A 12,373-nucleotide genomic window follows, 5' to 3' on the forward strand; every position below is an offset into this window, starting at 1 on the left:
GGGGGGGGGGGGGGGGGTTTGATCATCCAGCACAGTTTATATATTGTTCTAGTTGGACTCTGCTCAGTCCTGGTTTCTCCGGTTCTGTCTGTTTCAGTTTTTGTTCATTGTTAAACATGTTTTTGGTTCTTCCTGCCTGCTGTCTGCACTTATGGGTCCAAACCAACCACCACCAGAACACCACCATTACAGAAACATGCGTCCCAGCAGGTAAATTTGAGAACTGTCCCACTTCAAGCCCTGCCTCAAACCACCAGGTTGAAAAAAATCTCTGAAAGACTCCAAAGGGTTCTCCTTAACAATTTCTCTATTTTCCCACTAACAATGACCAGTTTCCCAGTCCCTCCCCACATCATAATGCTGCCACCACCATGCTTGACAGTGGGGATGGAGTTGTCAACCTGATGATAGCTTCAACAGATTGACTGACCTCCTCGGTCACCCAGTGCATTGTGCTGGACAACCCTCTTGTGACTGGTTTGTTTTTACTAATAATGATTTTAATGGAGCTCCATGGGAAACTGGTTTGAGATACTTTTTCTAAATCAACCCTGATATATACTTCTGCACAATTTCTATGAGTTTTGTAGAGATAATCAATTTAACGTGAACGTTTTAATGTAATAAAAGAGAACGGATAACATGCAGGGATACTTCTGGAACTTTCCGTATTTCATTTGGGAAGTCTGTTTATTGTTCCTGTGAGGGGACGTCGGTGATGGGAGCTCTCACTGGTTGTGCTGAACAGCAAACAAACAGTCTTACAGATCCTGAGCTGGAGCCCTGAACCTCTAAATATTTCTCTGAAAGTGGCTAATACAATTCACCAGTTCTTCATGAGGTTTACTTTTAAAGAACTCATCTCTGATCTGCAACTCTTTGCAACTTTATCGTTGTTTCTAGCCCCTGAAGTGACCAGTGATTCTGCTCAAACCAGTTTCATTTGGGCTGGAAGTTCTGTCAGCAGGTGGTTGGTATCCAAGCCACAGTTTTATCCTGGTTTAGGTCCTACCTCACATTCAGGGCTTTTCTGTTCGCTTATGTTCCTTTTCTGCAGCTCCTCTGACTTGCGGAGTTCCTCAAGGGTCTTTCTTGGCCCACTGCTTTTTAGTTTATAAATGTTGCCTTAGGAATCCAGTTTCTTTAGGAAACAACATCCTTGTCCCCTGCTTTGCTGATGATATCCAGATTTATGTTACTTTAACCACTCTGCAGTCGTCTACATGACATTAAAGCCTGAATAAAAGGACATTTTCTGAATTTCAATGAAAGCAAGACTGAAGTCATCAGCTTTGGGCAGTGTAATGCTCCTGACACTCGTCCATTCTAAGTGACAGGTGGTCCTATACTCGTATGAGCAGTTGGGTTATACGGTAAGCGTTCTTGGAATTGAAGCTGTCCAAGATGAGAACCATTTCCTTTTTGATGCATGCAGATTTTCCCACGTGTGATTAGAAAAACACCTCAGGACTGAGAATATTTCAGAACCTCGACCGTTCGGTGCATTTGCACAACACTGAACAATATCCTGTAAAATTTTATTGATAGAGTTTGTTTCTTTGTACATTTTGTCATCATTAGGTGTCCATGCGGGCAGCACGGTGGCGCAACTGGTAGAGCTGCTGCCTCTCAGCGAGCAGGTCCCTGGTTCAAATCCCGGTCCAGGGGCCTTTCTGGGTGGAGTTTGCATGTTCTCTCCGTGCATGCGTGGGTTTTCTCCGGGTGCTCCGGTTTCCTCCCACAGTCCAAAAACATGCATGTTAGGCTGATTGGTAACTCTAAATTGTCCCTAGGTGTGAGTGAGAGAGTGAATGGTTGTTTGTCTCGTTTGTCTCTATGTGTCCATGTGATGGACTTGCGACCCGTCCAGGGTGTACCCCGCCCCTCGCACAGTGATTGCTGGACATGGGCACCAGCGACCCCCGTGACCCAAAATGGAATAAACGGGTAAAGATAATGGATGGATGGATGGAGGTGTCCAGGCTCTGGGGGAGCACAGCAGCTCCCAACCATTATACTCACTCCATCGTGCTTCACTATGGTGCCTACCTATTTAACGTACTAAACAGAAGGTTTTGTTTTTTTGTCAAGTTCAAGTTTTGCTTTCATGTCCGCCAAATCCTGTCTTAGACGTGTAAAGAAATCTTGGTTTTGTTAACTCGTGGGTCTTTTTTCCACATTCTCTGCAGACTTTGTAGAATAAGTCCTCGTGTTCTGTATGATACTTCTGTTTGGAACATTGGACTCAAGAAGAACCTCAACTACTGTTCCCTGACAAGATGTGAAACATTACTTTGTGTGTTCAATGAAACAGAAAATCATTGTAGTTTTACTTTGGTGGGGAAATTTCAGACGAATAAAAACACACATCCATCTGTCCATTCATTTGTTTACTAACGTTTCCATGGAGGGTCTCATGGAGGTGGTGCCGATGTCCACTGTACGAGAGACAGGGGACACCCTGGACAGGCAGGGCCTAAAGGCACAGGATACACAATAAAACTTGACATGACAATAACAATAAATAAATAAATAAACAACAGTCACACAAATGTGGCATGAATACTGAGTGAAAAACTGTATTGTTAACTAGATAAATGTCATTTCCTGTGAAACCGAGTCTTCATGCTGAAGGATTTTTGCTGAAAGCTGCTGAAGTTTCATCACTTAACTGTTTATGAGAGCTGAATTTGAACAGCGAACATTTGCTGAAAGCAGGAAAATAAAAGCAGAAAGAATAAAAAAAACCAGAAGAAATGCTGAAAAAGCTGAATGTAGCAGAAATGAACAGAATAAGCTGAAATATGCAGAGAGACTGAACAGATCACAAAAAAATCTGAAATGAGCAGAAAAAAGCTGAAATTGATAAAACAAAATAAGTAGCTGAAAAAGCTGAAATTAGTAAAACAAAATAAGTAGCTGAAAAAGCTGAAATTAGTAAAACAAAATAAGTAGCTGAAAAAGCTGAAATTAGTAAAACAAAATAAGTAGCTCAAAAAGCTTAAATTAGTAAAACAAAATAAGTAGCTGAAAAAGCTGAAAGGGTAAATAAAAGCTGAAAATAGCAGAAATAGACTGAAAGAAGCATAACAAGTTGAAATGATTAAAGAGGCACAAAAAGCTGAAAGTAGTTAAACAAAATAGTAGAGATAACGGCTAAAATCTGCAGAAAAATACATAAAAAATAGCTTAAAAGGCAGGAAAAAAGCCGCATTTATCAGAAACAACCTGAAACAAAGGCTGATTTTAGCAGAAATAAGCTAGGAAAAGAACAGTTAGCAGGAATAATCGGAAAGGAGCTGAAGGAAACCAAAACCATCATGGAGAAGCTGAAAAAAGCTGAACCAGAACAAAAGCTGAAATGAGAAAAAAGGTTAAAAAGGCACAAGAGTCTGAAGGAAGAGAGCTCCATTCATTTTCAATGAGGAAAACATGGCTGAAAAAGCTAAATATTTCAAAAAATAAAAGTTACACCAACACCAAAAGTCAGAGGAATGTCCTGAATGAGCCGAACGTTTTGATTTATGAGTTGTTGAAACAGAACAAAAGCAGCAGAACATGTAAAACTTACAGAAGAAAAATAGATCTCAATAGCTGGAATGATTTATAAACACATTTATCAGTAAATGTAAATATTAAAACACAAGTGCAAATAAAAAGTTAATTTGCTAATAAATTCTTGTTATTTCCTGCCGGTGACAGGCAGGCAGTAACGTTTTTACCTCCGTCTGTGTGCTCGTCTGTCTGTTGCCAAAATACCTCATGATGGTCTGTTTTACTGAATCTGAGGAAGTCGTCATGCACTGGATGGAAATCTACAACTTCTTTAGGAGTCAACTCTTTTTCAAGATGGCCGCCTCAGATCACTTTAACCAACACACACATGGTCATAAGCCATGGATGGATGATGTGGTCAGGTCCATGAGTCATTCCTCACACACCTGAGATGGGCGTACTTTCAAAACATCTAGATCAAGACTTTTCAACTGGTGGCCCGGGGGCCAAATCAGGCCCGAACGTGAGCTCAATTCGGCCCACCAATTGGTTCATTTTTAAATAAAACTAAATATTAATCCATAAAAAAAACTTACTTAATGACTAACTGCTGGATGTCCGGCCCCTGAGCTCTTGGCTTTCAATAACTGTAAATGATAAATGGACTGTACTTATATTGAGTCTTTCTGTCTCATCAAGACTTTCAAAGCTCTTTACAACATTCTGTGCCTCATTTATCCATTCATACAGCTCTATACTAGATCTCTACAAAGATAATTGAACAAATCATTCCAAAGAGACTAATCAGAGCTTTATCACGTTCATACACTGATGGGACACACATCAGAGTCAACGAGGGGTTCAGTGTCTTGCGCAGGGACACTTCAACATGTGACTGCTGCTGGAATCAAACCAGTGGTGTGGTCTACATTTGTAGTGGGTATACTGTGGTAAAGATAGTTTTACATTGGACCTTGGACACCACTGAAGCCACTGAGCGTGAACGTCCAACGTAAAACTAACTTTATCGCGGTCGGTACGTATACTGTACTTAGAAACCAAAGTAACAACGTAATCGTCAATCGATTTTGATTTTTAAACATATTAAACATTTCCAAATTTCTCTGATGCTTGTGTTTGAATACATGAACAACTATTGGCTTTGTATTAAAAACATGTTATAGAATTGATAAAACAGTATCAGAGCAAAACAGGTTCAAGTATTAAGTGGTAAGTACAGAAGTATTAATTACACAATAATTTGCTGGATAAGCGAATGTACTTTGTAATAAAGAAGCGCCACATACCGACAGATTGTTAGGGAAGTGTTTGATGTTTAATGTATCAATGGCACATGCCCAATGATGTGTCATGTATCAATGGGCACTTTTAAGTGGGTATACTGGAATTATTAAGCTTTTCTAGTGGGTATACTCCGTATACCCACGTATCCCGTAGACTACACCACTGATTCGAACCCCCAACTCTTGCATTGCAGGACGACAGCTCTAACCACTCAGCCACTGTGCCCCCCTGAGCCATTTACTTGAACAGTCCTGGTCTAGCCTCCATCTTTTCTCCACTCACAGTAAAAAGATCTTATATTGAGCACCGTGAACGGCGGCGGGTGATATGCACTCCTTCATTTGTCTCCAACGCAGAGAGGCTCAAAGAACAAAGGACCTCGGTGAACGTGAGCAGCCGGGTCGGTGGATGTTGGTGCTCTTACATCATGCACCTGTCACGACTCACGGGGACTTTCTGCCTCGGCCACGACCGGCTAGCTTGGCTCCTCGGATCAGCAGGGAGCGGGCTGCTCTGCCAGCCCGTTATTAAAGAGCTGTTTGTATTGCCTGCTGTTGTTTTCATTAGCAGGAATCTTATATCATCGCCTCTGAATATTGCATGAGCTTCAGAGGAGCCGGGTTGTCGTGACGCCGCCGTAATATTTCACCACGCTCAAAGATGGATGAGTTTATTCTGCGAGGTGAACGGAGTGAGGCCGGGCACCGGTGGAGAAGAGGTGACGGTGCCTCGGGGCTCGTAGAGTGATGGGGGTCCTTAAAATGAAAATTGCACCGTCAGACAAACGGAGCGGGTTGAGGGGTGGAGGGAGCGGTCCGAGACAGTCAGAGTGAAAGTGATGAAATAAAAATAACAGGGACGGATGGGAAGAAAGTTAGGGAGAGGTCCTACGCTGCTGCCAGTAATGGAACAGGTCCTGGGACTGATTTAAAGGGGAGTTTAGCTGGTTTGATTGGGATCACGATGGGGAGGCGACACACGCTGCATTGCAGAAAAGGAAAAGCAAGAATTCCCCACCTCCACCCCTGTGGCGCTCCGCTCCAACATCTCTACAGCTGCCACTAGTGCAACGTGGTGACAACGACCCTCTGCGGCCCTTCATAAGCAGCGAGGCCGCAAACACTGAACCGCACGAGCTCGTTACTCCGGTGTCTCTGCTGCTTCTTTTTCTTCGGTGACATCATCAGAAATATAACAGAGACAACAGACGGGTTTAGAAGGAGAAAGATGCAATAGAGTAATGAAGCCGCGGAAAGTTTTGTTGCTGCAATAAGGTGAAATACGGTGAAATTCTCAAGGTTAGTGGTTCCGCTCAGTGTGTCAGACACACACACACACACACACACACACACACACACTGAGCAGGATTGCTTTAAAAGGTGTGTCTTCTCTGTCGTGATAATAAGGGTCTGACTGGTGACGGTGGTTTTTATTGCTGCTCTGACAGCAACAAATAAGAGACACTGTATACACGTTAAACACGTTCAAGTGTTCAGATATGATGAAGACCATATGGATAGTTAACATCTTACCTGTTTTAGATAGCCCTGAACAGCCTCAGTTTGGAAATACCGTAGTCCCTCGTGTATCGCGGGGGATTCATACCCTGAAAAACCACGAAATAGGAATAGTCCAAGTTCAAGTTCGAACATTAAATTTTATATTAAGGCTTTATAAACCCTTCCCACACTCTTTGAATGTTCTAAACTCTTACACCTACGTCATTTTAACAACATATGTTACTAAATTTTACTTACTAGCTCTGTAGAACAGCAACAGCTCTGGTTCAGGTCCAACTGTTTTATTCCGACTCGGTTCGTTTCTGCAGACTTGTCCTGCAGCAGTGAAGTCCACAAGTCAGTCCTCTAAACTCTTAAACCTACTCATTTTAACAACATACAGTACTTATATGTACAGGAGATACAGAATTTTACCAGGCTCTGCAGAACAGCAACAGCTCTGGTTCCGGTCCGACTCGATAGATGAAAAAAGACCCGGTACAGCATGACTGAAGCCCACCGCTCCATCCAGCTTGATGTGCGCGTACTGCTGCCCAGGATTTAATCCACCACCTCTGGCCTGGTCCAGATCAGCACCGCACCACCAGAACCAGTATGAACCCTGCAGCCGTCTGCAGCTCCCAGGATCCGGGTCCCACTGAGTCCATATGCGGCCCAGGTTCTCAGCAGTGAAGATACAACTTGAAGAATGAGTTCAGCTTCAGATTATTTGTGACTTTCCTGCCAGTCGTGTGAGCAACAGAACGTACAGAACTTCTGGCTTTGCTGCAACACGTTCCTTTCATTTGCAGAAACAAGCAGTGGTTGAAAAAGCAGTGTTGACTTCTGGGAAGTGATGGCTTCTGGGTAACGTAGTTTTTTAGACTGGCAAAACAGTGAAGGCTTAATGAAAGAAAACTACAAAATGGCAGCACATTATTTTTAAATTTATTTTTACATTTTTTGGAAAATATTATGTACATGTACAGTACTTAAAAAAAAAAAACGTGATAGAGTGAGTCCGCGATCAACGAACCACGAAGTAGCACTACAGTAAAAAGATTATTTCTGTGTTTAACTTTTTTACATCTGAAAGCAGAACTTGAATCAGAGGTGACCTTCCCCCTCAACATAACCGTGTTCCAGTTTCAGATTTTAAAAACGAAGATGTGCTCGTTAACCGAGTATGCAATCGTTAGCATTACAAACCACAGTTTGTACAACGTATTGTTCCTGGTTTTGTCCAGTTAAACACTGTAACAACACGTTCTGGAGGTTGTAAAGAACCCCACGTGCGAGTGGTTTATTGGAATACAAACTGAAGGAAGCAAAGATGTAAAAATGTTGATTGTTGCCACTTTTACCAGTTTTCATGGGACAGGAAGCCATGTTGGATTTTAGGGATCGAGGTTAAAATTTGTTTTTGGATGCGTCACAGACATGGAAGACTTTGAATCCATGTTCATACGACAAAACATGGATTTTGTTCATCTGCGCTGCCGAATCGAGCTGCGGTGCCATTTGTTCCAGCAGCGTTAGCGTAGCTTCCTGTAGATGAAACATGATTTTAATCTAATATTTTTCATCTTTTATTTTCTGAACTTTAAGATGTGGTCGAGTTAATATTCGACGTTATCATAACATGACTGCCTTTAGTAATGACTGAAATATTTGGTTTGTGTAGAAAGTTTTATGATAAATTATTTCATTTCATTTATATCTATATTGCGTTACATTTTTTATATTTTTAGTGTGTGTTTAGTGTTTAATGTGTGTTTTCTTAAGGCGTGTTTTTGCACTGGAAAAAGGAGTGGCTTTTAATTTCATTGTACTGCGTATAATGACAATAAAGGCATTCTGATTCTGAAAGTTTTATGATAAACACAATGCTAATCGTGTTAGCTTCTCTAAGGTGTTTTTGTGCTAATTGTTGATCAGCATCATGTGATTAGTTTTTTACACGCACTGATGACTAATTATAGGAAAGAAAATATACGTTTTTTTAAGTAAAATCAATAAGTCGTTCAGGTTTTAAGATAATTAAATGTGATACTGATAGTCGTGGATATTGAGGTCAGGGTTGTTGGGACCTCGGAAATTAAAAAATTTTGACTTTGTGTTATGTTCCATTTGTTTTTCCTTCTTGAAACTCAGAAATTCAGACTTCCAGGCTGAAATGAAACGGACCAGGAATCTGATCAGACTGACGAGCTAACGGCTAGTCCAGCAGAGACAAACTGTATCACTGCCATCTTAAAACCACTCCATCCATTATCTTTATCCGCTTCTTCCTTTTCACGTTGCAGGGGTCACTGGTTCCCATATCCAGCTACCACAGTGCGAAAGGCAGGGGACACCTGGACAGGTCTCCAGTCCATCACAGGGACACATAGAGACAAACGAGACAAACAACTCTCACTCACACCTAGGGACAATTCAGAGTTACCAATCAGCCTAACATGCATGTTTTTGGTCTGTGGGAGGAAACTGGAGTACCTGGAGAAAACCCACGCATGAACGGAGAGAACATGCAAACTCCACCCAGAAAATTCCCGTGCTGGGATTTGAACCAGTGACCTTTTCGCTGAGTGGCAACTGCTCTGCCAACTGCACCACTGTGCCGCCCTTAAACCCTTTAAAAACACGACTGCACTTCAGAACACGGTTGTTGTTGCATTAACGGTTGTTTAGTCCTAAACATGTTAGTGCTGCTAGAACCCCAGGCTGCACCAGAAGTGCTACAGCTGGCTGCTGATGCTGCTGCTTGCACTTGGTTTCTACTCCGACTAGCCCTCAGCTCATTAATCCGGTTAAAGTTAAACTCGGTTTCTCCAGACCGAGGCCATTTAAAGAGCCATCTAGAACTAGTAAGAGCATTACTTATTTAGAAGCTTTTTAGAGAAAACCCGTCCAAAGGATCTGAATTATCCCTTTAACTTGGTGCTAATGGACACACACACACACACACACACACACACACACACACTGTATACAGTACACACACTCTGCTGTCCTGCTGTGTGTCTCATAAGCGGGCCTTTTCTTTCCAGCGCTGCTGCTACGTGATCCGAGTGGCCGGTCAGTCCGTGTCATGTTGCTGCCTCCACAGAGCGCCGCTTCATTTACACATAAAATATTGATGGTCCTAATTTAACCCCCAGCCTGCTCAGGTGTCTCTTATGTGGGAGGGGGAGGGGGGAGGCCTTTTCCAAGGAACCTACACCCCCGTTAGTGATAAAACCACACCCTCTTCGTCCTGCGTTTCCCTCAGAGGGTGTGTTTTCGTGCGCGTCAGCAGCTACCTGCAGAAATGTTTTTCTGTTAAGCGTGAGCGTCGCACGACACGTGTCACATGTCTCCTGGCAGCTCGTGTTTAGGCAACACATGACGTATTTCTGGGTTTTTCTTTGAATGTACTCAAACCATGCAGCCCAGAAACTGCACTGATCTAGATTCTGCTTCAAAAAATATTACATTTTAACACTCAGAACATAATAAACAAGCTTTTTTTACTGTAAACAAACTAACATGCATTACAGATTGTTTACGTGGTGAATTGTTTCAAATGGTCTAGTTTCATAAAACTCCCCTCACTTTTTACAGACGTTCATGTGTATTCCTGACATGCGGGTCCACGCTCAACGTAAACAAAGCACCCGAAGAACTGGCTTCAATTAACATCGGACTTCTGGATCCCAAATGGTTTTCCTGTACACATCATCTTTCCATCCATCTATCTATCCATCCATCTATCTATCCATCCATGTATAGATAGATAGCCCAAGTTGTTATCAACGCTCCGTTCAGAAGCCTGCATCACTGATGGTATGGGGTTGCATGAGCGCTTGTGGCATGGGCAGCTTGCATGTCTGGAAAGGCACCATTAATGCAGAGAACTATGTTCAGGTTCTAGAACAACATATGCTCCCATCTAGACGTCTTCTCTTTCAGGGAAGACCCTGCATTTTTCAACACGATAATGCCAGACCACATTCTGCAGCAATCACAACATCATGGCTACGTAGGAGAAGGATCCGGATACTGAAATGGCCAGCCTGCAGTCCAGATCTTTCACCTATAGAGAACATTTGGCACATCATAAAGAGGAAGGTGCGACAAAGAAGGCCCAAGACGATTGAACAGTTAGAGGCCTGTATTAGACATGAATGGGAGAGCATTCCTATTTCTAAACTTGAGAAACTGGTCTCCTCTGTCCCCAGACATCTGTTGAGTGTTGTAAGAAGAATGGGGGATGCCACACAGTGGTACAAATGGACTTGTCCCAACTTTTTTAGAATTTGTTGACGACATGAAATTTGGAAACAACAGATTTTTCCCTTACAATGATACATTCTCTCAGTTTAAACATTTGATCTGTGATTTGTGTTCTATTCTGAATAAAATATTAGATGTTGGCAACACCACATCATTGCATTCAGTTTTTATTCACAATTTGTTTAGTGTCCCAACTTTTTTGGAATCTGGTTTGTGTATATATATATATATATATATATATATATATATATATATATATATACATATATACATATATATAATGTGCATTTTAGCTTATATTACAACCTTAAAATACTTATTCATTCAAATTCCTCCTGCTGCACCCTTATATTCAACCATGTTGTGATTTACTCTCCGTCTTTAGGATGTTGTAAATATTATACTTTTTCACTTTTTAGTACTTTCTTTTTGTACCCTTACTGCATGCTTTTAGTATTTCTTGTTTGTTCTTTGATTTTTTTTGTGAATCAGATTGGTTCTTCTCATCCTGAGCATTTCATTGTACCGTTAACCCTGTGTTAACCTGCATATGACAAATAAACACAACTTAAACTCTGTGTCCCCGTGATGGACTGGAGACCTGTCCAAGGTGTCCCTGCCTCTTGTACAGTGATGGCTGGATATGGGCACCAGTGACCCCCATGACCAGAAAAGGAAGAAGCAGGTAAAGATGATGGATTTACTTTTAAGAACTCAGCTCTGATCTGCACCTTCCTTCTACAGTTAGCTTCATTAGCATAACTTCATACAAACACTTCGATGCAAAAGAGCTTCAAGTGTTTCAAACTTGTTTTACATTTAGACTTTATTGTTTCTGAAGTGACCAGTGATTCTGCTCAAACCAGTTTCATTAGGGCTGGAAGTTATGTCAGCATGTGGTTGGTATCTAAGCCAAAGTTTTATCCTGGTTTACATACTACCTCACATTCAGGGGTTTTCTGTTAGCTCGTTTCTTTTCTGCAGCTCCTCTGACTTGTGGGGTCCCTCAAGGGTCTTTCTTGGCCCACTGCTTTTTAGTTTATAAATGTTGCCTTAGGAATCCAGTTTCTTTAGGAAACATCCTTGTCCCCTGCTTTGCTGATGATATCCAGATTTATGTTACTTTGACCACTCCAGTCGTCTACATGACATTATCGCCTGGAAAAAAAAAAAATCTGTATTTCAATGAAAACAAGCCTGAAGTCATCAGCTTTGGTAAATGTAGTGCTCCTGACACTCGTCCATTGTAAGTGGCAGGTGGTCCTATACTTGTACAGATGAGCGGTTGGTTCTTGGAACTGAAGCTGTCCAAGATCAGAAGCCCTTCTTTTTTGACAACAATGGACCCTGAAAATGAGGGAAAGAAACCTCAAGCCTCTGATCAGCTGGAACAGCACACCTGTCAACTAAAAGTATCACAGCTGCCATTGGCTCATCGATTGCTGCAGGGAGGAGTCAAGGATCTTTGGGCGTTTTTGTCTCATTTAAATTAAGGCCACATATTTGAACAAAGCTCACAAACTGTTTCTCCTCTCCCAGATCTTCGGAGCTAATGAGCGGATCTGATACGTTTCCTCTGGAGAGCAGAATTTCACCCGTGTGGTTTATTTTTGTCCTTTGGACATGCGAGTGTTGCTACGTGGGTGTTCTGCCTCTCCCCACATGCTCGTACAGTAAATGATGCAACTCTTACATTTTTGACATTTAGCTTAATAGCAGTGGAAGAGAACTCACTGCGTGTCCTGGACCATAATGTGAAATATAAAAAAATTAAACGTGCACACAGGAGTGTTGTGGCC

The 12,373-nt window shown here is 41.9% G+C and overlaps 1 protein-coding gene across 2 annotated transcripts in view; it reads left to right on the forward strand.

The window, feature by feature from the left end:
* The window catches only part of brms1lb (BRMS1 like transcriptional repressor b), a 340,636-nt gene that overhangs the window by 80,279 nt on the left and 247,984 nt on the right, over positions 1 to 12,373 (forward strand). The window lies entirely within an intron of this gene.

The sequence above is a fragment of the Nematolebias whitei genome, chromosome 12, assembly GCF_014905685.2.
Source record: "Nematolebias whitei isolate Nwh7 chromosome 12, NemWhi1, whole genome shotgun sequence".
Lineage (NCBI taxonomy): Eukaryota > Metazoa > Chordata > Actinopteri > Cyprinodontiformes > Rivulidae > Nematolebias > Nematolebias whitei.